This window comes from Cavia porcellus, unplaced genomic scaffold, assembly GCF_034190915.1.
Source record: "Cavia porcellus strain 051 isolate PalLab524CR breed Dunkin Hartley unplaced genomic scaffold, mCavPor4.1 scaffold_17, whole genome shotgun sequence".
Classification (NCBI taxonomy): Eukaryota; Metazoa; Chordata; class Mammalia; order Rodentia; family Caviidae; genus Cavia; species Cavia porcellus.
This window is the reverse complement of record NW_026947500.1, coordinates 7148090-7175412: the sequence shown is the minus strand read 5'-3', so window position 1 is coordinate 7175412 and position 27323 is coordinate 7148090. Positions and strand designations below refer to the sequence as shown.

The 27323-nt window shown below is 35.8% G+C and overlaps 1 protein-coding gene across 11 annotated transcripts in view; it reads right to left on the bottom strand.

Moving 5' to 3' along the window:
• The window catches only part of Naaladl2 (N-acetylated alpha-linked acidic dipeptidase like 2), a 1233816-nt gene extending 1216501 nt beyond the window's left edge, over nucleotides 1–17315 (bottom strand). For 8 of the 11 annotated variants that reach the window (XM_063229030.1, XM_063229028.1, XM_063229032.1 and 5 more), the window contains exon 1: nucleotides 17177–17315. The gene's annotated coding sequence lies outside the window, so the exon portion shown is untranslated. Of the gene's footprint in view, nucleotides 1–16808; nucleotides 16942–17176 lie in introns of those variants that run through there. The other 3 variants (XM_063229031.1, XM_063229029.1, XM_063229038.1) reach the window with 1 other exon arrangement.
• Nucleotides 17316–27323: the final 10008 nt, after the last annotated feature.

The window sequence follows — 27323 nt, the reverse complement described above, 5'->3', positions numbered from 1 at the left end:
TTCACATGAAAACCTCACAGATACTGAAAAGCAAGTAGTCTTCATCTTTCCAACTTTCCTCCCCATCATTTTAAGTCGTTCTGATCTCAGCATGTCTCATGCCAGGTAGCAAGGCCCATATTTCACTCACTCCTCTGTTAATAGATTCCACCTGAGCTCTTAATTTCTAACCAGCATTGCTAATTCGAGATGTGTATCTTGAATTAAAAGGACTCAGTTAAAAACAAGCAAAAAAAGGGAGTAAGGGTATGGAAGGAAAAACACAGGGAAACCAGATTTACCAGATTTATGCCAACAGTGCTGTTTTAAATACGAAAGAGAAGAGGCATAATCACAAAATAAAGCAGAAAGTTTACTGCATAATTCTTATTTTCTCATTATGTCAAAAATTGAGAAAGTTTCCAAAAATCTTGGGAATCACTCATCTGGATCCCACTTCCCCACTTCTGTTCTTTTCCATTCAACCCACTTTCCCCCTTCTAATCTTTTCATTCCTTAATTTCTCCTTTGCCCTGGAAAATGCTAGCTTGCTACTCTGACCATCTGTGTATCTTCAAAAAAATAAACAAGTCTTGAAGAAACATTAACTAACTTAGAAAGCAAGCCTGAATCAGTCTAGTAGTCTTTAAGATTAACATGAAAATAATACAGTGCACTGTACCTTTTATCAAAACATTTAGATGCTATTACTTATAACAAGATGTTTTTTAAAAGAAATTCTTTAATCTTATTCTTTTTAACCAGTGTATGGATTGGATAGTGGAGAAGACTGGACTAAGAGTTAGACATCCAATTTTTATTCCCAGGTTGGCATTATTTGAGTTGCATCTATGTAAATCAGAGCATATCACTTAATAGTCTTTTTAAATGAAAAAGTGGATTTGATGATCTCTTTAAATTACTTATAAGGGTCTGGGAGTTAAGTTCAGGGGCCAGAGCACTTGGTCAGCATGGGTGAGTTCCTTGGTAACCCCTAGCACTGGCAAAACACACACACACACACACACACACAAAACTTTACCTGTAAGAGTGTAAGATTCAGACCTCTAAACCTCTAAACGCTATTGAAATTACTCAAATATGCATTCTGACACTCATATTTATTAGCTCTCATTTAAAATAGATACAAGTAGGTTCCTAAAAATGTGAATCATACAGCTGCTATAACAAAAAGCTGATGTTGAAACCATGTGATATTCACATAAACCATCCTCACTCTTCATATTCATACATTCTGTATAAATGGAACAAATAAAAGAAAAATTGCCAATAAGGGTAAGCATAAACTTCTAAAAATCTAATCCTAATACATCTTACTGATATCTAATATCAAACTATCATCTCTAGTCTATTACAAAAATCAGAGGCTCAGAGAAAAACATAATCTTGTAAACCTAAAAAAAAAGCTTTATCTTCCTATCTCATTTCTTATTTTGGTAATTGTTTTCTCACTCCTTAATTATACCAAGAGCCAATCCAGAGTCCATCTTGACTGTTTTGTATTTCCCAGGAGAGCACTCAGAGTTTATAAATTTAACTGAACTGAGTTCCATGTCAAATTGTCTCTAGTTACTTACAACCAATAAAGTAACTCCCTGCTTTCCTGGATCTCTCCATAGACCAAGTTCCAGACCACATATCCCAATGTTTACTTATGGGAAATCATAACCAGGTGACTTAATCTTCCCGTTTTTCTACATTTCCCATGCCAACCCTATTGTGCACTATAATTTGATATTATTTTAAGTATCCAGAGAAACTTAATGACACTCCTTTAGTGGTGTTGAATTGGTTCTACGTGAGTGAGGGCAAATCACTTGTCTTTTTAAATGAAAAAGATGATCAGATGATGATCCAGGACATATATATATATATATATATATATATATATATATATATATATTCAATTCGAATTCTGTCAGTGACCTTCACACAATTCTTTCTACTTACCTCCAACACCTTAATACAACACTTGAACAATGTTCATACTCTCAAGCTTCTTGAATCTTATAAAGTTCTATTTACTTCCTTAATGAATAGTTTTGATTTGGGCTGCTATGTTATAAAACATAATAGGGTATTTATGCTTTGTTATGAAGATAAATTCATTTATTAAATACACTCTGGCATCACGTAGGTACTAGCTAGATCAGTAAAGATGCAAAAATTAAGATACCATCTCTACCATGCAGCAAATGCAAAATGTGGGGAAACGGAATCAGTGCTAGTAAAAAAAGCCAATATATACAAATATATATAAGAATATACATAATTATAGATATGAAGATAGTATTACAGTAGAGGGAGTGCAACTTGCTCTGAGGAAAAGGAACACTAGGGGGGAAAAAGATCTTCACTAAGTCTTGCTAGCTACATGTGTATTTGTCATTTAAAGAAAAGAGAGGCGTTCCAGGCGAAGGGATCTACACATCCAAAGGTTTGAAAATAAAAGTAATCTATGTGGGGTTGGGATGAGAGACTCAAAGTATATGCAGGATCTGGAAATGAGGATGAAATTTTTATCCACAGAGCCAGATTATAATGAACCTTGCTTGATGAGTTTAGAAGCTTGGCTTTATCTAGAAAGCAGTGAATCAGTCACCACAGATTAGTAAACAAAAGCATGACAGTATTAGATAAGTAGGTATCATACAACTTGTGAAGTCTCCCTAATCTTTCACCCACAAGAAAACATCAGCACCAATATGGACAAAGACTTTGCAATCCTACGTTACTGATCCCTTGCCTTCTCTCTGGAGCTGGACAAAGAATGGAGAATAAAAACAGGTTTCATCCTAACCCATAATTTGTCTTATGAAGCTCCTTTCTCTGTGATGCAGAGAATGAAAAGATGGTGAAAAGAAACAAGGAAATTAATGAGAAATAATATTTACAAACTATTTCAGATGCCAGGAAATGTATTAGGTGCTTTACATACAATATTGACAGTTTATGAAACAACCTTTAGAGGTAGAAAAAAATTCATATTTTAAAGAGGATGCAATACAAGTGAGCAAAATTGTCAAGAATCACAAAGAAATAGAACACTGATATGGGAAAATGACATTTAATCCCGGATCTAATGTTAAAGATACTAATCATGTAGTTTCTCATAGGCCACTTTAATTTATCCTTACAATTTTTTATGTACTAATAATATGATTGTAAATTAAGAAATTGTAATTCTTTTCATACATATGACAAGTGGGCATAAGAAAAGGTAACATGCAAGACAAAGACAAAGCAGATATCCCAGCAGAGCTTATAAATGCTTAAACATGAATACCACCATATAGACCCCAAACTGACAGGTATGTGTCAGCTTGTCTTCTGTAACCCTCTCACTATCCTTAGTATTGCATTAATGAACAATGTTTTACTAGCTTTGATGCTTTTTATATCTTTATATTAAAGTGAAGCAGAAGTTATATACATAAAAATTATGTTGTAAAAATGAGTACCAATTTCTTTTTTACTATACTCCCAAAACTATGTAACTCAAAATGGAAAGCATTATGGAATAGAGCAACACCAGAAATACAGATTAGTACAACAGCAAGCTTTTTTGGTTTTGTTTTGTTGTGTTTGTTTGTTTGTTTTTTGTACTTGGAATCAAACCCATGTCCTCATGCTTGCCAGGCATACACTGCGCTGCTGAACTGTATTCCCAGGTCAACAGCAAGTCTTTTTTGTCAAACACTACACACCGTGATGGGCTTCTTATCATAAAAATGCTTCCTGGAGTTCAAATGTATCCAAGGAATTAGATATATACAAAGAAAATGTCTAAATTATAATACAAACACATCAAGTTTCTATTATGTAATTTGCTGCTGGCTTTAAAATTGAATACTTGGTAACAATGATATGAAAAATCACCCAATTAGATTTTTATACTTGATACTGAACAGATAAAAGAACAGCTGTTTTTTTAAAAGATGGACACAAAGCAGCAATGTAGTCAAGTGTAATGTTCATCATTCAAGGGAAGAAGAGGTAACACGTCACTTGAATCTCACCAATATCACTGTCTCTAACACAAGCAGTATATTAAAGATTACTACCAGAATCCACGGCAACATTCCAAATTGAAGCTGATGCAGAGGTTAGGGACAGATGATGATGTATCATGTTATTCATGGCAAAAGTAACAAATAAGCTGCTACATACATAATCCCAAGGAGGCTGTATTTCAAAAAGTACAAGATTTAATAACCATTAAAAGGAATGTATTTTTCATTCTAATTAAAATTAAGAATGAAGAAAAAGTTGTTGTAATTTTCTCCCAAATCTTTAAAACTATTTGAAAGATAAATATGTTAACTCTTCCTTGCCCTTCTTATGATCCACCTAAAATTATCATAGCAAATGGAAAAAAAAAAAACTTTATACTTATTTGTATGTATTTCTGTTTTAATCTTTAAAAATGAATAGTAAATACAGTGCAGATAGTGATGTGGAACTAATATTTAAATTTTGCAACAACAATAGGAAAAACATTCAGATAACAGTAAAAACTGAAACAAGAGGAAGTATTTGCTACAGTCAGATAACCTGCATAGAAAGCAAAAGGGCTAATACAGAAGCCCTGTTAGAGGTCAAACTTTTAATAGTATCTCCAAACCTCCAAAGAGAATTTTCTTTTTTTACTATGTGGCTGAAAACCAGAGAGAAGATAGCCGTTTCAATATTAAATATCATAAATTTTCAAGAGAAGCTGAAAATACCTTGTAAGCTATTACAACTTAAACATGTATTTTAACAATGTACACTGCTCATATGACAATGGATAAGACTAAAGTTTCTGATCATGATGGCCCAAAAGTATCTCTGACAAATCTATCGAGAAGGATTTGTAGAACTGGGCATGGTGGCACATGTCTGTAATCCTAGTACTCAGGAGGCTGAGGCAGGAGGATTGCCACAAGTACAAGGCCAGCTCTGGCTACACAGTGAGTTGGAAGGTAGCCTGAACTACAAAGCAAGACTCCTGGGTCTCAAAAAAAGAAGGGTTTCTCAGACATCATTAATAGAGTAACTATTCTAACACAATACTGGCTAAATAAAATATGAATATTAGTGATTAGGAAATATAACTATTGGAGAAATTAATAGTTGTAAAATTAAAGGTGTTACAATGACATTAATAGTGCTTTAGATAATATTAATGTTACACTCCTCCACCTCTGAGTTCCAGGAAGATACAAGTATGTATGGGCTAAGTTTTCAACAGGACTTCTCTTTCTTTCAGAAAAGATGCTCCCCATCTTTTCTTTTAAATTTTGTCTGGGTAATTCTGGTATATATATAAAGATTAGTCACAGAACTGAACAAGAGCACATGCTATTCTCCGGTCCCATTCTTCATGTATAAGAGTACTTAATCTTCCAAAATAAAGATTCTCAAGGATGAACTGAAGCTAAGCCTTCAAAAACATCCTTCACCTATGACTTAATCAGTTATAACTATTCAAGTTCTTTATTACAAAATTTCATTTTCTATTTCATGGCTCAAAATACAAAATAATCTAGTATTTCCATACAAACTTCAAAAATTAGAAGTGAATAAAAATTCCTCTGATCCTTTCAATACCTCCTTTGGAGGGTACTGCAAAAGGTTCCTTGTTGTGGTGGGATAGTTCTGTGTCTTGATTATGATGGTGATTACATGAATCTACACAAGATTAAAATAACAAAACTATACATTTATACAAACATCTTTGTTTTGATTCTGTAATACAGTTGTGCAGTATCCAATTCACAGGGAAAACTGGGTAAAGGGTACACAGTATTTCTTCAGACTATCTTAGAAAATCCCCATAAATTTTCAAACTAAAAAGTAAGGAGAGAAAGATGGAACACTTTTCAGAAATCCTACTTCAATGCCAAAGCAAAAAAGTAAAAAGGAAAGTATTCCTGTAAATCTAACACAGAAGTATGGGTATATACCAGGAAAACAAAGTACACCAAAGCAGGGAAATAAGAGTAACAATCTAAATATTTGATGGATAGAATAGCTTAATAGAACTAGAAACCATGAACATGACAACCAAACTACTCATATTGATGTTACCGTCTGGTCCCATTCTTCCCTGAGCTCTATGTAAGAAGGCCTATTTCAACTCAAAAATTATTATGGTCTGGTTGGTTTGTTTGGTTTCCCAGTTGTTGGTGGGGTTGGGGGGGGGGCAGGAATTGAACTCAAGACCTCGCACTTGCCAGGCAGGTACTTGCCACTGAGCTATATTCCTAGCCCCAAGTTAAAACTATTATGAATTTTATTTTTAAAACAATGTATTTTGCACTGCATATATTCACATTCACTTATGTTTTTAAACATCTAATTTACCAGATAAATTACTTAACTTATTCAAAAACAGTTTTCAATAACACTCCAAGAAGACACACCATGTTCAACAGTGGTTTGGAGCACTCAGAGAAGCATCATCTTACTTTCCAGCTCCTATATGATCACTTACAAATAATTTAGTAATTCAGACTGCTCCACCATTCTGAGAAACCTCTAATTATTAGGCTCTTTGGGGGGAATTCTTGGATGATAGATGCAGTCTAGTATTCTACAACTCAAGGTATGAGTAACTAAAAAGAATTTCTCCTACGTACCATGTATTTCCTGTAAATAAAAGATTTCATGGAAAACAACACATTCTCTCATCTCAAAAAGGGCCAAAAGGCCAGGCAGGAGGACTGCCATGAGTTCAAGGCCAGGCTGGGCTACACAGTGACACACCCGTCGCAAAAGCCAATGAAATGTTATTTTAATAAACACAGACATACAAGAGTAGATTTTCTGAATAAAAGTCACTTTGCTTGAAAATACTCAGTTCTTATTTTTCAAGTTATCTGAGATTCTATCAAAATTAAATTTAGGTAAAGGACCTAAAACCACAAGGTTTCTTAAATTTGTCCTAATCTTCATCTCTTCAGTCACATTTCTTTTTTACTTGAGAAGGCTGGATAAAAGAGGCTTTTATCATCTAAATGTGATTAAAAATTTCAAGCTGATTTTTATGACTAGCATTTCAAAAAGTGTTATCGCGTCCCAGAGGTGTTTACTTTGTTCTGAGTGCTCTAAGAGTTCAAAATCTTAGCAGAAAACGTTTTCCGGTGTATTTCTATGTTTTAAAAACCCAACTCCTCGTGAGCTGATCAGAATACAAGTTCTTTTCAGAACCCGAAGACATACCAAGAAAATGTCAAATTACTAAACAGTAACTTCAACTGAAAAGGAAACACACACACACACACACACACACACACACACACACACACACACTCACACACACACATACAAAAGCACACTTTACAGAAGAGCATAATTTGTTTAAAGGTGTTTCTTATTTGTTTTTCTCTGGTTTCTAAGCATAAAAACATACAGCAAGCCCAAAATACATTCAGGAATGCAATGAGATTATTTTACCATCAGTGGTAATTGTACCTGATGCACAGGAGAAAACATAGGCATACATTATACAAAGTTATAAATTCATCAATACATAAGCCTGGGCAAATAAAAACTTTTAAATTGAAGAAGTTCATGAATAAATTTTCTGTAAAGGTAACAAACCAGTTATTATATGAAATTATATCCAATGAAAACTGTTTTGAAAAATTTTAATTATGTTTTTAAAAGATTTGCAATGACTAAACATTTAAAATTTAAAATATCTGTAATACATTTCTGTCAAATCATACTTTGGTAACTAATACTGAGAACATAAATTTGCATTATGATTAAAACTTGACTTTTAAAAACATGATGCTACATTTGTAAGTAAACAGACAAAAATCATGCTGAGCTCAAAATACTAGATTATTTCTAAGATCAAAATGTCAAAACAATTAAACCATAATTTTATCAGACATCAATATCCCATGCAATAGTGGAAAACAGACAATCCTAGTTTCAGGCATAATGTTGCTTTTAACTGTCAGACAAATTGAGCAATGAATCAAATTTTGCTAAAGAAAACAAGAGATATCCTGATAGATCACAAGGGTCATGGAATTCAGGTAGACCTACTTCCCACAAAACTTTGTACCTTTTGCTCAGAGGAAAAAAATTACCCATATGCCATACACGGTGATAGATTCTCATAAATCACACATAAATCCAGTATTTTATAAGGATATCAAAGATATGTGCTGCTATTTATTTTATAAATACATGTATTTTTACACACAGAGGGGGAAAAGGAAAGATTAAATTTTTATCTTTTTAAAAAATTATCTTGGTAAGTCTACTTGTCTCATATAATTATTCTAATTTTAAATCTACTGTGTAAAAATTATGTAATCATAATATTTTTGAGTTGTTGGATCTTGAGCTTCTTCCTCTATTTTCAGTTAAACAAATGGGAAAAACGGTGGGAATGGAATAAGGACTACCACACTGGGCCCCTAACTCCCAATTTTTTGCACGAATCACACCTTATACTAAAGAGATAACTGAAACTGACAAACATTGTCAGTAGAAACAACAGGCTTCTATTTTTTAGTCCTATATTTAATATTTTTAATAATCTACTTTCAGATTTCCGGGAGAACATGGCAGATAGATAACAGCAGCTACGGAGGCTCTCTGAGATAGCCTGCTTAGATTCCAGGATGGTGCAGTGTGGGGAGTCCTAAGCAAGGGGAGATATACCCTGCCAACCTAGGAACGAACTAAGCTGAGAGAAACCAACTAGAAATGCAATCCTGGTGCTACGACTGGAACAGTTAAAGTCTCAGTGCCGAAGCTGGAACCTGCACCTCTGGAAACCGCAGCTTGAATTTCCTGCCGCCACTGCTGCATCTGAATCGTCACAGCAGGGATAGAGACGTGAAAGCTCTGAGAATCGGTGAACCAAATTGAGAGCAGGGCTGGCAGGGAGCCATGCATTGACCTGTGGTGAGTGAGAGGAATGGGGACCCTTCCATAGACTAGGAGGCTCTAACAGAGGAAATTCTGGGACCAGGCAGACTAGCTGGAACAGGACACTGCAGTGACTTGAGTCACATACTCCCCTCTCAAGCAGGATTGGTGGGGAGCACTTACCTGGGTGACGCTATGGAAGAAGACCCAGTAGGCTAGCCCAAACCAGGTCCCTGTGCCTGGCAGTGCACCCTAATGCAGTGAAGCCTTCAGCAGCTTGACTGACCTGGAGGGGCAGGCCCAGCATAGGCTGCCTAGGTCCGTTTCTCTCTAGTACACTGCAGAGGGCGGGAACACCTAGCTAGCACAATTCAAACAAACTGCAACCAACTAGGAAAGAAACTGGGCCTCCTTTATATTCTTGTATGGAAGGAACAAAAAGTATGGGAAGAGGGAGCAACAAGAAAGAGTCCAAGTCCCCATCCTGAGAACACTGATCCAAGAAAGGTAAATGCAAAGGAAAATGAGGACAGAAAACACACAATATCAAGCATGGCACCAATAGACGTAAAGCAATATTTCCGGGACCTCATAGACGAGTTCAAAAGTGAAGTATTTAACCATGTAAAGCAAGATATAAGTACAATAGTTAAAGAAATGCTAAGCACCTCCCAAGAAAAAACAGATGGTGGAATGGAAGAACAGAAAAAATGGGGGAGAATTGTTTGATAGAGAAAATAGAGAAAACATAGAATAAATGAAGCAGGTTCAAAGAAATTACCAGGAAACTAAAAACTATTGAAAACTGGCCTACCAGCTTGAAAGAAACCAAGGATAGATTATCTGAACTGGAGGACAGATTTGTAATGTGGGAGCATGAAAGGAAAAACTTCTTAAAAATAACAAGGAACAAGCAGTAACAATACAAAGGCTAGAGGATGATAAAAGGATCTATAACTTAAGAATTAAGAATGTAAAGGAAGAAGCAGGGATACAAACAAATAAACTGCAAAGGCTATTCACAGAAATAATCAAGGAGAACTTTCCTAATATGGGAAAAGGTAAAGACACTCAGATCTATGAGACATACAGGACCCCAGCTACCTACAACCCAAACAGAACTACACGCAGGCATATAATAATCAAACTTCCAGAAATCCAATATAAGAACAGAATATTAAAAGTTGTTAGAGACAAGAAACAGATCACTCACAAGAGAACACCCATCAGAATTACAGCAGACTTCTCTGCACAAACCATCAAATCACGAAGAGCGTTGGGCAAAATAATTCAAGCTTTGAAAGACAATAACCTCCAGCCAAGATTGATATATCCTGCACAACTGTTCATACAAATTAATGGAGAAACAAGGTGCTTCCAGGATAAGGAGGAACTAGGGGAATTTGCAACCACCGATTCAACTCTACAGAGAATACTGCAGGACATTCTAAAAAAGAAAAATACTAAGAATCCAGAAACAGTGGCAGAGAGGCCACAATGAATGGAGCAGAAAGCGAAATGAAGACAAACTGACAACTAATGATAGAAAAAGAGCTCAACAGAAATGAGGCAGACAAGGTTGGATGGTATGAACAGCTATTTTGGAGAAAATAAGACATCATAATAGCTAGTGCTGATTTAATATCATCTTGTTTTGAAGTCCCATCAAGCTTTTGTTCTTCTGTCGCCTTCAGTCTTAACATGTTGTATCTTATTGGATATTATATGTGATAATATAAACAAAACCTTTTATAGACAAGGAGATAATACAGAAACCATTGTTCATTTTCTGTTAGTTGGTTCTAAATACCCTGTAATACTGCCATTCTCTTGAGGTTTTACATTGTCTTAACATGTTTGATGCTACAGTATATGAAGTTATACTCAAAAATTTCAAGGAAAGAGATACTATGGTAACTACTTTTATGTCAGAATATCTTGTGGTGAAACACTATTTTGCTTAAATGGTTATGTTTTGACATGTGCTGTTTTGTTGTTATGTCATCTTTTATCTCAATTTCCTTTTTTTATTATTTTTTATTTTTATCTTTTTAATTAAGGGAAAAAATTAAAAATAGCAGGATATATTATAGTAACCCACTTTGATTTCCTATTAACTTGATTTCAAACCCCGTATTGCTCTCACTATCCTGTTTTGACTATTTTGCTCTATTCTGTTTTGCTTGATAGTATCAAGTTTGAGGGTATAGGCAACTACTTTAAAGACAATAAAATTCACTATGATGCTCACTCATGTTTGACTATTATCTTCTTTTGAAGTCCTGTAATGCCTCCAGTGTTTCAGTTTTATTGGTTTTGTTCTTTACTGTTTTGTTCAATTTTATTATAACTGATAATACAGGCAATTCTTTTTAAGACAGCAAGAGGCATTATGGTAACCATTGTTGATCATCTTGTATTGTTTTTACATTATATACTATGTCCATCCTTTTGATTTGACTGACTCTGTTTTGTTATGTCACATTTGGTTTTATTCTCTTCAAAAAAAAAAAAAAGTAGTAACTGTGGAAGTAATAAAACCCAAAATGTGTAATTGTTATTGTAAAAAAGAGAGGATAAGAAAGTGCTCTAAAGGATATAACTGTATGTATATTTAAGTATGTAAGATAGATAACCATATTACTGAGTTTTTGTTGGATCATTGAACCGAACTGTTTGCAGTCTTACTGTTTGAATTTCCACTTTGTTTGCTTTAATTTTGTAACTTGAACAACTATTTCTAAGATGACAATATGTAATCTATTAACTAGTGATTTCCTACTGTTTATTTTTTTTGAAATTCTGTATAACTTGTACCGTTTTACTTTTTTTTTCTTTTTCTCCTTAAATAAAATTTTAAAAAAATAACCTACTTTCAAATTCAAACATCCATTGACTTAATGAGAAAATTATGTTGTACTAGACTTTTCCATGAAGGTATATTTGAATTCCATACACTATTCAACTATAATGACATTCAGGATTAGTCAGCATCTTAAAATCACAATAGAGGACCTTACTTAAGTGCAAATCATTGGCATATGAATTGCTCATTCTCTGAATTACTAGTCTCTGTAGCTAAAAGTTTTTCATACACACTTTTTTTTACACCATAGGATATTGTAGCAGTATAACTAAGGTTATGGATAGTAAAATACGAATGCCTGGATCTATTACTTAGTATGTAACTTAGGAAAATTGTTTATCTCCTTTATATCCTAGTTTTTTCAATAAAAAAAAAATACCAAAAGTAATAGGGTTTTGATGCGTAGTAAATGAATTATTAACAAAGCAAATAAAGTATCCTTACTCTTGGTAAATGCTAAAAATAATTAGCTACAGTAATTTAAGTTTTCAGTAGCTAATAGGCTGGCTTGCATACTGAAGTTAATGAACTCTCACACATCATGTAGAGAAAGGAGTGGCAAAACATTGTAATAGGACAACAGAGTAAATACTCTAGGCTTCCAAGACCACACAATCCATTACTACTCAACTCTATTCTGTGGCAAATGCAAACACAAAAAATAAGCTACTGGATATGAGTTTTTCTAATAAAACTTTACTTATAAAACAGGTTTTGGCCTGTGGGCCACAGCATTTAACATAACCACCACATTCTTCAAAGAACAAAAATGAATAAAAGATAGACTGAACAAAAATTACCCAGCAAGCCACAGAAAGAACTAAAACCAAGAAATCTACAGTTCAGCTTTACCAGTACGTCCACTTCCCCAGATAAGAGAGGTTCCATTAAGTCTTTCTATCCTAATTTAAGTACAGAAACAATTTTCCCCCTATCTACCCTCTCACAACACACAAGATGAACAGACAGCTGATCGCCTGTGAAGGGCAGTGAGTACAATGGGGTGCATTCTACTGTTTTTTGTATTTTGAGTGTATGACAATCTCCGTAAGTTAGTTTTTTTAAAAACCCATCAGCTTCAAAATACTCAGTATTTTTATAAAATTTTAAAATCTAATCTAAAATAGAATCCCAGCTAACGCCTCTTCCCTGATTTAATACACCTCCATAATTAGACTCACCCCAGCAGCAATATTGTTCTCCATTTTATCACACTTGGTAGTTTAAAACCTAGAGTCTCTTCAATAACAACAGTAATATTCTTAGAATTTTGCAGTACAGTACTTACTGCATAGGAGGTAGAGTTCAACATTTTTATCCTTCTCACCAGAGATTTTCCAAGATTTCACCATACCATCCAGCTTGCCTTATTCCTGTCTCCTCTCCTAGTCCTATTATCTTGTAAATTCAACTTTGTTTCCAAATCCTTTCCTAAGCAGAATTCAAGGTAAAAATTCTATCTTCATTCCTCGCAAAATATAAAGTTCTTTGTTTTTAGCAGTTCTCAGAATCTCAAAGCATTCTTCATCAAATACTTCTAACCAACTTGGAAAAAAGAGAACAAGTCCAAGAAATTTCTCATGTAGCATAATTATGTGTCTGTCATAAATGAGAAAAATTATTCAAACAGATAACCTTCATTCCTCACATGCATGTGTGTCCACACCCTTTTCTTTTTATCGTATTAATCTTAGCAATAAATAATTTCTCCTGTTGTAGATATATAATCCTCTCTAATTTATTTAGGAACACTGTTCTCTTCTCTCTTGCAGTATCAAGTTTTCCACACCTATTTGTTTCTCATTAGCCTGTAACATGCCAGTGATGGTCAATAAATGGCACGCACGCTGCAGTAGGCTGTTCGCATCATTGAAAGCTGTGAAAGGTTCGCTACCACTGCAATATTCCAGTGTTTTGCACATCTTTAAAACCCCCATTATGCTATATTATTACAGACAAGAACATTAAGTGAAAGCTAGTATGCATCTAGAGAAGCACTGGGCAAAGGCAGAGTAAGGTCTTGGTAAGCAGGAGGTTGAGATCAATAGTTAGTAAGAACTACGTGAACCATTAAGTAAAAGGATTCAACAATAAAGTAAAAAGCAATATAACAAATAGCCACTATGACAATTTCTGCTCATGAGACAGATTAGAGCACAGCAAAACTGGCCGGGGAAGTAGGTATGACCTGTTAATTACAAAACCCCACGACACATGTGCAGAGCCCTGCATGTGGACTTCTCACAAGAACTTCTTCATCAGGTTTTCAACAATATGGCCCAGACATGTCAGCCTGAGGAGTAGGTGATACAAAAAGGACACTCCATCTTGAGTTTTCTCTACTGTGCTCTCTCTTGCACTGTACTCCACTCTCACAATACAGCGTGTGCTTCTTTTCCTGTTTTCACCCAAACTCACTCAGCAGAGCCTGTGTATTTTCCTAACTTTAATAAAACTTTTGCTACCATTTGTGTTTGTCTTGACCAATTCTTTGCTTAGGATAGAAAGAACCTAGAAATCACCTCCAGCAGGAGACTATAGTACCCCAAAACCCAATAACATTCCGACCTATCTGGAAACCATTTTTTTCCTTCTCAATTTGTTCTTTAAATAACCCACTTGTTTAGGATACTGGCCAAGAGGCACCTGCAGACACACACTTGTTCTGTGCCTTGACTGATAGGCCCATTTCTAGGTTAAGTAAGCTTATTCTGCTCCTACAGGTTGACTTATTTTTTGGTATCAAAACTCTTCCACAAAAAGTCCCCTTGCCAACTGACCTTTAGTTTCCCTCCCAACTACTGAGAGCTATTTATTCTCGTTCCTTCCGCCTGTCTCCTTTGTTCTGAAATTCAGTCTTCAACTTTGTGAGACAGTGTTTCAGGCTGAACCGTTACAATATAGTTCTATAAATAATGCTACATTTTTCTCCTTTTTTCAAATAAAAACCATCAAGCTAAGATACTCTTATCCCTTCTACCTAGTCAAACACATTCCAACAAGATTCCACTTCTATCATTCCACTAAAAATGCTATCAGCAAGGTCATAATGTCCTTTCCTAAATCCATTCTCAATCTTCATCTTTAAAACAGATTAACCAGCTCTTTACTTATAAAATTACTTCCTTATTTGACTTCCAAAGTTTCTCTGTTTTTGCTCTTATTTCACAAACATTTTTTTTTTCAGATCCCTCTGTTGGTTCCTGCTCAGAATGCTCATGTGCCTAAATCTTAATCCTCTTCAATTTTCTAAACCCAAACACTTTTGATGGTTAATTCACTCTCTTCACTTTTAAAAGCAGTTACATGAGTCCTAAATGTATACTGTCAATCTGATTTTCCAACTAACTGCCTGCTTGACTCTCCACTTGGGTATTTAAAATGCAACTAACAATATATTCAAATTCTTAATTCCACTGTCATATCTGCCTTCTTTCCCAACTTAGTTAATAGAAACTCTATCTTCAGCCGCCTTTGTTTTCCATCAATCAGCTCTCAACATAGCAGCCAGGGTAATGGTGTTAAACACAATGGATTGTATCATTCCAGACAGTCAAAACATTTCAATGCCTGCCTATCACTACAATAACTTACAAACTCTATTGTACTATTTGGCTCCTATGATGTTTAAGTTCACATATCCTACTGCTCCCTCTACCACTGCACTCCAGTCACACAAGTTTCTTTGGTAACCCCGTAAAGCACCAATATACAGGGCCTTTCTGCATTTGTTAATGCTGTCTGGAAAACGCTTGCCCCATTTATCATCTGGCTCACTCTCACACCTGCGCAAGTCTACTGAGACACTGCTTTCTTTTGAGGACTTCCCTTACAATCATATTTTAAATTGTTAAATACAAACTTTTTCCCTGCTTTGTTTTGCCAGTGTTTGTGACAATATCATTATACTTCATATTTTTTCCTGTTTATTCTAAATTCTATCTCCCTTTGTTATAATGCATATTCCAGGAAGGCAGAGGTTTGTTCTACGCTTTATCCCAGTGCAAAGAGCAAAGCCTGACACACAGTAAGCACTGGCTAGCTATTGAGTCAGACTACTAGAGTCTCTATGTGAATTTGGTAATATGTTATATAACAAATGTCACTGTTTCACTCTTGGTTCTATAACAAAAGTCTATAGTATTCTATATTTGGTATCAGAGCTTTATGAAGACAAGCAAGTTACTAATTCTATTTCACAGAAATTTTGAGGTCAGTAATTACTGCTGATTCCAAAGAGGAAAATCTTCAAACAGCTGAAGATTAAAGTACTGCTGAAAGAACTCCCTTTTCTATTAAAATCCTTAGGATGTGGTGCAAGAAGAAATGTGGAAAACCCTACTGAATTACCACTTTCAAACTCAATCCTTTCTTAAATTCTTTCCCCTGCATTCTGCTGTGTCCCAGTGGTCAATGTGGCCCTTTCTGAATATGGAAATGCAAAGAAAAGAATGCAATTATTCTCTTAAATTTTGTCACTAGTCAACATAGTATCTAGCTTATGACTTACAAAGAATGGTTGCTGAGTTGTATTGAATGAAATACTACAGGAATCTTTCACTTAACTGAAACAGAAACAGCATTACCTATGTTTCTAAAGCATTTTTAAACAATCTTTCTTCTCTGTTTTGCAGGGCTATCTTTAATCCAATACTTTTCTCCAGTTGACTACATTCCTAAAGCTGCCAGCCCTAAGTAAGGGAAGATAGATGGGTAAGGGTAAGGGTATTTGAAGAGAACCGTGAAAACCACTTCATGCGTGTTTGCTATCGTAACAGGGAGGGCCAAAAGAACAAGAAAGTAAGACAGGAAATATCCCATAGCACGAAAAGGAGGAAAATAAAAGTAAACACTGTGGTAAAAAGAAGTCATTTGGGTACAATGCAACTCCACGGGGCACGCACGGCAGCCAGCCTGCGCCCGGGGTAAGAGCCAGCGCAGGTTCTAACCGAGGCTGCTCCGCGCCGCTGCAGAACTTCCAGCCACAGCCACCGCGCTGGCCCGGCGGGGCGAGGCGTCACTCGGGCCGGCCGCCCTCACCCCGGGTGCGCAGCGCACTGTTTACCTGCGGTGCCGCCGGGCCGGGCGGCGGCGGCCCAGCGCGGGTGGAGCGCGAGCGTGTGGGAGTGTGTCAGGGCGGGCACTCGGGTCCCTCCCGGGCTGGGCGCCGAGGCCGACGCGCTCCGGGGGTGGGCGGGCGCCGCCGCGGGCCCGGGGCGCCACCCCGCGGGGTCGCTCGCGCTCCGCCGTCGCCGGCCACCTGGGTCCCGCCGGAGGGGCTCCGGGACCCGCGCAGGGGTGCGGCCGGCACCGCCGCGGCGCCAGCCCGGGCGACGGGGAAAAAGGGGAGGAGAGCCCGAGGGCTGGGAGAAGCCGCGCCGCCAGGCAGTGCCCCGCGGGCCGGGACAAAACTTTGCAAAGTGCTCGCATTACCTGAGCGGCGCGGCGCGTCTGCGGTACGGCGGCCGAGCGGGCCGCGCCGGTTTTCAGCAGCCGTAAAGCGGAGGGGCGGGCGAGCCCTCGCCCCCAGCGCAGCCCGGGCCTCCGCCCCGGCGTCGGGGCCTGGCGGGGAGAGCGGGACGAGCTGGGCTGAGTCACTGTAAAGACACGTTTGCCGAGCCAAGTGGGCAGAAGGGCTGTGTAAGTGGCCAGAGGCTGAAAACCAGGGGAGGAAATGTCTTTTTAAAGTGGGCAGAAGTGCAGCCTGTCCCCATCCAAAGATGAGTTTCATTTAACATTTGTATACATTTTGCAAATATTCTTTATCTCTAGAAAAACTTCAAAAAGTTTTATTTTTTAAATGCTGCAGGGGCCAGATGACTAAGGTAGCCTCAGGCAAATTACTCAAATTCTGAGCCTTTCTCAAACGTTATTTTTAAATAAGATAGTGAAGATAAGTGTAAATGAACAGTTTTAAAGGAAACAAAGTGAAACGTGAAGCAAATAATTTCTCTTTTCATATAGGGCAAATAAGATTTTTGTTAAAATGGGGGAAATGCAGTTACAAAATGAGGCTAAGAGTTGTAACTGAAAGGTAGGAAGGGGACTAAGAAGGAAAGGAAAAGAGAAAGTGACACTGGATTTAGTTACAGAGGAGGAAGAGGAACAAAAGGAACAAAAAAAGTGGAAGGAGAGAAAGGGAACCATCACTAGGTTCAGTCTCAGTGGCCGTGCAGGAGAGAATGTTTACTGTCTTTAGAAATTCGTAACAAACTCCATCTACTGAGGGAGATTTTTAAAATATCTAAACAGATAAGCAACTATCTAAACATGAGCCCCAAATGAGCCTTTGCTCTAATGAATGAGTTTTGGCAGTTCTGCAAAATGAGGAAATTCTTCCTTGTGCTGCATCTTGAAGGGTTGAGTCATCAAACCATAGCAAAAAGTCGTGGGCTGGATTCCTGAAAGCCTTAGCCAGATGGAGGCAATTCTGGTTAGTTTTAATAACGGTGCGATGGTCCTTTCTTTACTGTCAATTTTGGAAGAAAGGAGTCTGAGTAAAGACAAAAGAGCATGAACACAAATCCAAACTAGTTACTTAATATTGGAGTATCCACGCAATATGAGCTTCCAGTAAAGATCCAAAACAAGTTACCATTTCTCTCCCCTTTCTTTTCTTCTCTTTGTATTGCATTATCTTTTTTTAATAGTGAAACTGCCTAGGGAAAAAGTTTTTAATTAATATGAAAGAATGGAAGGAATTTTAGTTAGGCCTCTACATAGGCAAAACTTTTTTAAAAGTCTTTTAGCTGAAATTTTAATGAGAATAACTTGGCAGATGTGAAATTTATTTTTTTTAAACGAACAAGGAAACAGTAATGAGACTGAAGTGAAAGAAAAATGAAGTACAAGCCAGAATAATTCTATACTGTAATTATTGTGAGAACCAACACTTGGAAGGAAGGTTTCTCTGTCACACAGAAAAATGCCCACCATGGGCATTTTCCCTTCTTTCTTGTCTCCTTTTCTCTAACCCAGTTGTTTCCCTTTCATTTTCACAATATCCCTTGTACATTTTGGATCTTATTTACTCTTTCAGGTGTTTTTTTACACTAGGGAGACAATACAATATTTACACATATGAGTCCGATTCATTTCACTTATGAATATCATCTCACATTACATTCCTTTACCTATAAAAACCTCAAGCTTATTCTTCTGTATAGCTGAGTAATACTCCACTGCATAAAAATACATCTTTTTTATCAGTTCCACAGTTGATGGGCATTTAAGTCGTTTTGAAGATCTGGCTATTACAAATTGTGCTGCTGTAAACATGGGTGCACATATACTGCTCTGGCATAATTCTTTCAAGTCTTCTAAAAAGATAGATAACTATAGAACTAATCTCTGTTAGTTTATCAAAAAGAACAGTTTGTGCTTTCATTGTTTAATTGTTTGACCATTTTTTCATGCCTAAACCTTGTAATCTGAACATCTACTTTGAACATAATGTGCAACATATTAACTAGTATTAATTTCCTATTATTTTATTTTGAAATTCTGTATCATTTTTATTCTTTTTGTTGTTGCTCTTTGGTTTTTAAAATAAACAAAGTTGAAGTTAAAAAGAAATAAAAATGCCTACGGTAGTCACTCAGCCTTTCAAAATGAAAGGAAAGAAATAAACAAAAGTCTCAAGTCATCTATCAGAGTTTTGATATGATTTGGTTTTCTGTAAGAGATCTCCTGTACTTGTACAGGAAAATCCTAAAGATGCCCCTTTCTACACCTTTTGAGGAATATTTTTACAGAACCAGAAGGGGAAAAAAAGAGTAAAACAAAACATAAGATAAGAATTTCATTCCTTTTATTCCATTTTGCTATGCCTTTGAGGCTGGGGCAAACAGATTATCATTAAACTATTATTAATATGAAGCATAGAGATAAAGTCTTAAATGGTGGGAAGCCAGTAGCCTAAAAAGGAGTAAGAAAACAAACCAAGGTCCCCAAAATAAAAAGATGTGGGAAACTTTTCTGGAGGAAATTTGAACTTTGGGCAATAGAATGAATACTTGCCATTTATTTTACATGAATAGGTAACACAAACTAAAGGTAGGAATCAAGAAAATATGGTGAGATTAGATAAAAGGTTTATCAACGCTATACAGCTTTGGTCTGGGAAAAAAATAACACTCATTTTTAAACTGAGACAATAATTGTCTTCCTGATTCTCTCACTCAATTCTCTTTGTATCTACTTTTTAGTTGGCATTGTTTAATTTGAACCTTGACTTAGATTTTTGAGCATGTTATGAATTTATCCAAAAGTGAATTTTAACTGGTGTTTGCTTTTAAAATGATTACACTCAAGTGCCTGCTTGGCAAATATGAGAATTGTGAGTTTGATCCGCGGTACCAAAGAAAAGAAAGAGAGAGAGAGAGAGAGAAAGAAAAAAGACACATACACTGATCATTAATTAATAATTACGCAAAGCAACTAGCTTTGCAGTATTATGTAAATAGAATATCAATTATACTAAAATTATTTCAACTTGATTATAAATCTCTTATATAAATGAATTTAATCATAGAATGCTGATACTATCTTCAATTAATATTTTATAGAATATTATATTGGGAAAAGTTGATTATTTGAATTTAAAAAGATTATTTTCTTTCTAATTTAAAAAGAGAGTTCTGTGCCATATTCTGTTGTGTTTCAACAGGACCCATTGCTAAATCACTACATATAAAAAAGCAATAAACAACCAAATAGCATCAATAATTTTATAGTTTTTGGAAATTAATTTCAGGAATGCTACTAAAGACTATCAAACAGTCTTGTCAAGACAAGTTTGAACTTTAACTAAACATAGTGTGTTCCAAGATTTCTAGATAATCTAAGAATCTAGCAATCCTTTTCCTTTTTTTTATCGGTACCAGGGATTGAACTCACAACCACCTGCTTACAAGGCAGGTGCTTATGCTGCTGAGCTAAATCCACAGCCCTGAATCTAGCAATCTGTTTCAATAAGGGTAACTTTAAAGATGTAGTTTGCTTTCTTGTTAGCTTAATTTTTTACTGCAGGGAATGGAACTCAATTTCACACTTTCTAGGCTAGCACTCAACCACTGAACTATATTACCAGTTCAAAGGAATGGATTCTTATTCTTTTTTGTCAGTAACATACCTACCTACCAATACAATTTGTTGTACATATTTTAGAGGTATAATTGAAACTATTCAAATCATTTAGGGTAGGTAGGTTAAAGAATGGTTACTTTATGCTTTTAAGTTTTGGAAACAATTTGAAATTTTGAATAATTTAATTTTTTTACTAAAAAATATTATATTGTAAATCTTTTTAACAAATCCTTTTTTGTGAACTTTTTAATTTTGATAAAACACATTTAGTATAAAATTCATTATCTTAATTTTAAGTGCACAGGTACATGGTGTTAAATGCATTCAAAATTATTGTGCATATATCACTACCATCCATTTCTACAACTTTCGTTCTGTAAAGCTGAAACTCTGTTTTCAAGCATTTCTTTCTCCCTTCCTCCGTTCATTGTGACATAGGTGAAAGAAACACCCAGTCCTGCTAGATGCAGATATGAATTTGTGTTCTCTAAAATCGAAGAATAGAGTTTAGTAAAAATGAAGGTTAAGATCAGAATATATTTATTAAGTAAAAGAAAGCTATTTGAGAGACAGACAGGCAGGCAGGCAGGCAGGTAGAAGGGGTCCCAAGTGGATTTCCAAAGACTGACTTTTCTAGGGGCTTTTATAGAGCTAAACCAAAAAGTAAAATGGGTCCAAAGTGGGGAAAAATCAAGGTGAGCATGATGTGGGACATAAGTTTGGTGAACCAATAAGATTATGAGTGCAATTGCTTCAGTAAAAGTGATTAAATCAAGGACAAAGGGGGAAACAAGGCACTTAGCAAGCAAGCGAGCATGCATACAGGTTCTTCCTGTAGGAGTCTGTTCCTATAGGACATTGAGTTAGTGACTCCTTCTGGCTTCATTAAGATGTTAGAGACGTATCTAGAATATGGGTCTCTGACGTTTATCCTTAAGAAGTATGTAGGTGCATTTATTTTATCTTTTGTCTTGAGGTCTGGCCCACTGCAGTGGTGTCTGTCTCCCCTGCAGTTGTAAGGTAGAGTCTTTAAGCATTGGTCCTTTGAGGTCCTAGCCCTGTCTGACTGCCTGTAATGTTTGTTTGTAACTCAGTTACCTATAACAATAGCAATCATCATTCTACTTTCTGTGTCTAAGAGTTTTGACTACACTATGCACCTCAATTTTATTGATGTATTCAAAGAATTAATTTTTTGTTGCATTAAACCTCCACTGTTTTTCATTCTATATTTTGTTGATCTATGCTCTAATCTTTATTTCCTGTCTTCTCCCAGCTTTGCAAGTTTAATTTTGTTTCAGTTTCTTAAATTATATTGGTATATTGTTGGTTTGAGATCCTTTTTGGCTTTTAATATAAGCATATATAAGTTTTCCCCTAAAACATTTCTTTCAGTGAGTTCTGGTCATATTAGATGGAATGTTACATACATGACTATTAGATCAATTTGTTGCATTACATTCTTGTTATCTTGTGCTACCTAGCTGTACTATCCACTATTTGAGAGTTCTATACTGAATCATCTATTATAGAACTATTTCTCTTTTCAATTCTGACAGTTTTTACTATCTGGGTTGATCATTTTTAGGTATATAAATGGTTATTGTTAAATCTATTGAACTTTTATTAATATTTTTGTCTTCTCAAAATTGATATAAAGTCTATCTTGTCTGATACTGTTTTAGTGTTTCTGCTCTTTCAATTATTATTACAGCAGGCAATATCATTTTCTATCCTTTCACTATTAGTCTGCAATCAGGTACTGATTACTGAAAGAGATAAAATTCTTAGATGTTTGTAGTTTATTGATTTTGTCATCATGTGAAAATCATAGAATATACTTACACAGATCAAGATACCTACAACATTGCTAGGTGATGTCATTTGATGGGACCACTGCCATACATGCAGTCCATCATTGACCAAAACAGTGTTATCCAGTGGATGGTTATAGTTATGTCTTTGGATCATAAATGAGTCTCTGATTGACTACATATAGTTAGATTTTGTTTATATTTTTAACCAACCTAGGTCTGCCAACCTAGGTCTTTTGATTAAGAATTTAATCCACTTACATTTAATGTGTTACTTATGAGGGAAAAATGCTATTGTTTTGTTATTCATTTTCTATATTTCTTATAGAGTGTGTTTTTCTCTTCCTATAATATTATCTTACATTATTGTATATTTTTGTGATTGCTTGCACTGACACATTTGCCTTCCTCTTCATTTCTTTATGTTCCAGCTAATTTATTTGTGATTATTGTGATTTCTTTTAACATCCTAAAATTATGACATGTTTATGTAAATTTATACCACCTTAACTTTAACTACATATAAAAATCCATGTCCTTTTAATATAGGAGAGAGAAACTCCTAACCTATTTGATGTCTGGTATGAGTTAGTGTTCTCTAAAATCAAAGAATGAATTTTAGGAACAACAGAGGTTAAGAGCAAAATATATATATATAGCTTCTCTCCAAGAGAGCAATAGAAGGGGTTTGAGTGGGCTGCCAAGAATGTTGCCTTTTCTAGGAATTTTTATAAAGCAAAACCATAAGGTGAGTTGAGTCCAACATGGGGAAAAATGGGAGCTTACAAGGTGGGCATGAAGTAAAATGTAAGTATGGTCAACCAATAAGACTATGACTATAATTGCTCAGGTAAAACTGATTAAATCGGGATCATATGGGGAAGTAAGTCACATAGCAAGCAGATATGAATACAGAACAGGCCTTTGCCTGTAGGATGTTGGGTTGATGGCTCCTTCTGGCTCTGTCAAGGTGACCTGATACCTATTTAGAATAGCAGTCCCTGATGTTTACACTTAGATGTCAGTGCATTTGTTTTATCTTTTGTTTTGAGGTGTAGCCCTCAAAGAGAGCTATTTACCTCCCCCACAGTTGCAAGGTATATGATCTTCTGCACTGGCTCCTTCTGACTGCATATAATATTCTGTCTAACTTAGCTGCCTATAACACTTTAAAACTCAGTCCTACTTGCATTCTTGTTCTTAATGTGAGCAAAAATATTCATAATTTTTTTTTAAAAATTAAGTCAGAAAGTTGTTTTGATATAAGAATAATCACTCTATCATAATTGCATCCAGCTACAGCTCTAGATGTTGAGGAGGGATGAGGGGAGAAGGGGACAGCAAGAGGATAGGAAAAAAAAGAAAAGATATAAAAGCAAAGCCAGAGCTAGGTGAAACCCTCTCTCCTGATGGGAGGAAATGGAACTGTTCAACTACTGAGGAGACATTGATTTACACATTTAGCAAGATAAAGTCATGTGACACCCCTTTGCCTAGAACCTATTGCTTGGATTATCTTGGGGCTTGGTGTTCTCTGGGCTGGAGCAGCTCATTTGTCAGGGTCACTCATTGTGCTCCTACCAGCCTGCCTGGAAGATAGGATCAATCTCCAGCTTCAGTTGCTCCTTATATCCTGCTTGTAAAATAATTGATGGATTTTATCTGTATCTGTTTAGGCTGTAAAAATACATAGTATTTCCAGGGACATAGCTCAGTTACACAAGTGACTGTCTGGCAAGTGGCAGGTCTTGAGTTCAATTCCTGATACCAAAAATAAATAAATAAATAAATAAATATTATGTAGTATATTGAAATACCAGATAAGACCTCACACACTGATTTGATTAATTTTCATTTTTCTCTAATGTTTTTAAGGTTCCAAAAAGTAGATAAATTTCTGCAAAACTTCAGGATATTTTATGCTAATATATTGTCCAAGGCTTCTGCAAATTAGTACTTTTTTGCCAAAAACACTACAAAACAGCAAGTGCTATTATTTGAATTTTACAATAACTAAAAGAAAATAATTCATAAATTACCTTTCAATTATAGGTTGTAATTAGAAACTATATGAAGTTTCCACTTCTTCCAATATTTTTGGTGACATTAATGGTCTCAGTGTGAGGAATCCAATAGAGGGAAAACAAAAAAATTAGAATCACTATGTTTACATAGTATTTTGAGTTGTTGCAAAAATTTACTTATGAAAAGAAATTACTTATCCAAGAATGAGGTATCCAGGAGGTGTTGCCAATGTGTTTATGACTTCCTAAAAATTAAGAAGCATGGCAGAAGCTGTTAGTCTTGCTAATATCTGTGTGCTCCATACATGTATCAGCCTCTTTTGCAATTATATTAGTCATGTGAATGGGCTCTAGAAAATGGAATATGCAAAATATATATGCCATTCTCTCTTTACTTTTGAGTTCACTAGTTACAGAAATTCCAGCAGAAGGACTAAAAGTAATGTGTCTGTCAGCATCAGTTCAAAAAACTATAAGCCATGCTTTATATTCTCTTCAAAGAGAAGAGACTTAATTTAACATCAGAACACTGAATGTAAAGATATGTAGTCTTTGAACCTGGAAAAGCATAAAGTTACTTTAGTAATTTCAAAATAATTTCAGGAAGTAACTTATAATCCTAGGGATAGATATAGTAAAGAGCTTATAAAATGGTCTCTTTAACTTCCCTTTAACCTCTGCCTCCTGGTATTCAGTCCTATAAAATACGTTCCCCTGAAATATCAGTGGAACATGTAATCAAGCTTGTAATGAATAGAACAAGACAGACACAATGAGATGTCATTTCAGTGTTAGGATGTAAAAATACTGTAGCTTCTGCCTTGGCATATTCTCTTTAGGTTTTTATTGGATTATTCATTCTGGATTGATGTATTATAAAGTAATATGGTGAGAGAAAAGCCCATGTGGAATGGAACTGAGCTCTTCTAAGAACTGTAACGGAAAGGGAAGCTAATTTCTCCTTCTTCTAGTCAAGCCTTCAGATGAGATCACCCCTGTCAAAAACTAGAATGCAACCTCCTAGGAGAACTTGAGTCAAAGATACCCAATGAAACTCTGTTTACCTCTCTGACCCTCTAAGTTTAAATAATAAACATTGCCTTTCAGTAATAAACTTTCTTAAAATTTTGTTTTTTGATTATTGAAATCTTCTGGATGGAGAGAATTCAACATTTTTTTTTAGACTTACTTATCTACCTCCTTGCCAGAGTAGTTAAAAGACCAAGACAAAATCATTTGAGAATTTGTATAAGAACAACATGGAAGCATTATTATTAGATATAGAATATAAATCACATTTTTTTCTGGCCTCCTTATTGCTTTATTTTTAAAATTTTTGTTAGTATATATTTGTATTACCTAATGATTACATTCATTGTGGGGAATTGGTATGTGTACATGGCACATCTTAATTATTTTTGTGTTCTTTTCCCCTCTCTTCATTCATCCCTCCTCTATCCATATTAAATTTTGGATAATTTTTTTTGCAATATTAACAAATATACTAAGGAACAAGAGGGAAGTGGTAGGTTACCAAAACCTACGAACTCAGAATAATGTTATACATATTGATACTCTCTGAGGAAAGGCTCTGTCTTAATTACTTTCTGTTCACTGGTACAAAATACCCAGCACTCACATTAAAAAGGAGAAGAGAGTTATTTTGGAACACTGGTTTACAGTCTGTGGTCAGCTGGTTCCAAAGTGGGAACAGAATGACAGAGGGGCATGCTGAAGGACAAAGCACTGAATCCATGGAGGTCAGAGAGCAGAGAGAAAATGGAAGAGCTGGGGACAAGAGCATAGACCCTTCCAGATCACACCATCGGGGACTCACTTGCAAGCAGGCCTCCTAATGTCACATTCAGCTGCCGAACTCATCATTGGATGAATCCACTGAGGAATAATTCAGTATCTCCATGATATTCACAAGAGTTTTCGGGGACATTTTAGATGAAAACTGTAACAGGCTGTATTTTGAGGTCACTCATAAAGATGGAATAAACTTTCTCCCAGTTACAGGTTAGAGGTAACTCAACCTTCCACGTACCCTAAAAAATATTGGGAAATTTTATTAGGCAGAAAGAACATGTACAAGCAGGTCTGTACTGATCTGATTGAAACTGAAGGAGTTAACTGAGACTTAGTGGCTAGAGTGTAGACTGGGGAACAGTTCCCATGTATAGGCAGGCAGTTTTGCTAAATTGAATTTTTCACTGGTGACTAAGGAGAAGGCACACGGAGACTTTCTTGGCATGTTTAAATGTGCAGTCAAAGGGGAAGGGTGAAGAGAGGTTAAAAAGAAGACAGAAGTCACCCATCAAATTGTAAGTCAGAAGCTCAGGGGGCCCCTGACACTGCTGTGACTTTGTAACAGAACTGTAGCCAATACTTTTGATAGCATTGTCTCTTCATATTTCTCACGTCAGTTCCAAAAATACTGAGACAATTGAGTATAATAGTCAAGCACTACTAAGACAAATAAAGTGCCTTCTCTCTTCCAGTTTCCCAAATACCTTTAGTGATAGATACCTGTTCACAGAAATTAACAACTGTCCCAGAAACATACACCTGTACTATTGACATACACTTAGCACTGCAGAAGACACAATTGGCTGGAAGGGTAGATTTGGAGCACAGTCAGTGGGTAACGAA